Here is a 1,320-nt window from a genome sequence, read left to right as displayed (position 1 = left end):
TTTAAAGAACTGAGAGCTGCTGGGACTCACAGTCAGACGAGCTGTGAGGGTTAAAATGAAAAACTTATAATTTTATATGTGATAAAATGGTAAAATCAATGTTTTGCAGAATCCTCATTTCATCACTTTATATGTGCGCTACACTGTGAAACATGAACCCAATCAGGTCATATCAGTGAGCATTTCTCAGATTTAAACTGTGACAGAAGAAGGTTACTGACCTTGGTTTGTTGTGCAGCTCAGCAGTGAGATCAGAACTGAAGAGAAATGACACTCAGGTTGATTTGAGGTGAACATAAAGAACAACTCCACACAAACAGCTGACAAACACACAAACAGCTGTGTTGATATATCGAGTGAATGATTTGATCTTTTCACTGCCTGCTGTGTTTCCTCGACTCCTGAGTAAAGATAAAGAGTCAGTTCAGACCTGCAGTTGGTCTTCATGGTGTTTTCAACGCTGACAGAGCCTCTCAGTCTCGCTATTGTTCTCTAAAATCTAAAGAACTATGGATTTGATCAACTGGTCAATATGCAATTGACACTCTATTATTGACAAGAAGCCTAGGTGCAGGAGCGCCTGAGTATCCTGGAGGGATGTTCCCTGCTGGATACATGATGAACGGGTGTCAGAAGTGACGCGTTGTGTTCCTGGCGGGACTGTCTATCAAGGATACTGAAGACATCTACCTATTCGGCACCATGATAACGGGGTTCTTCCTGCTTGGAGCTGGCTTGGCCCTGCCTTATAAGAAATCAAAGAAAGCTGTAACTACTGTTGAAAACCCACCTGGCTTGCAACTATGATCGAAAGTGTGGGAAGAGTGGTGAGAGCTCAGACTGTTCTTACTGAACGAAAATATGGGAAATATCTTGGAAGAGCTCACAGCTCTTAATTCACTAGCTGGGCCCACATCCGCATTTCTGTTTGACAGCGTTTTAGTAGGAAAAAGTGATGCTTTAACATGAAATGAGCTGCGGTTTGGGGAAGGGCTCAAAAGGGGACTGGCGATGGCTCCCGGGCCTGGCAGATTCACATTTACTAAATAGAAGTGAAGCAGTTGAAGAATGGAGACGAAGGGAGGGAGGGTGGGGCACGTAAACGTGAACGATCAGCTTGCAGAACTAGGGGAGCCTATATAGATGACAGCCGGAAGGAGCGTGTTTGGAAGCGTGGTCCTGCTCCTGAAATTCTGATACAGTGGGGCAAAAAAGTATTTAGTCAGCTACCGATTGTGCAAGTTCCCCCACTTAAAATGATGACAGAGGTCAGTAATTTGCACCAGAGGTACACTTCAACTGTGAGAGACAGAATGTGAA

At 44.2% G+C, this 1,320-nt stretch overlaps 1 long non-coding RNA gene across 1 annotated transcript in view; it reads right to left on the bottom strand.

Annotated features, from left to right (window-relative positions):
• Positions 1–1,320, bottom strand: part of LOC102312209 — a 10,513-nt gene that overhangs the window by 4,105 nt on the left and 5,088 nt on the right. The window lies entirely within an intron of this gene.

Source organism: Haplochromis burtoni, unplaced genomic scaffold (genome assembly GCF_018398535.1).
Source record: "Haplochromis burtoni strain Fernald_Lab_line unplaced genomic scaffold, NCSU_Asbu1 Contig_1120, whole genome shotgun sequence".
Taxonomy (NCBI): Eukaryota; Metazoa; Chordata; class Actinopteri; order Cichliformes; family Cichlidae; genus Haplochromis; species Haplochromis burtoni.
Note: the sequence above shows the minus strand (reverse complement) of the source record. Positions and strands in the feature narration are given on the sequence as shown.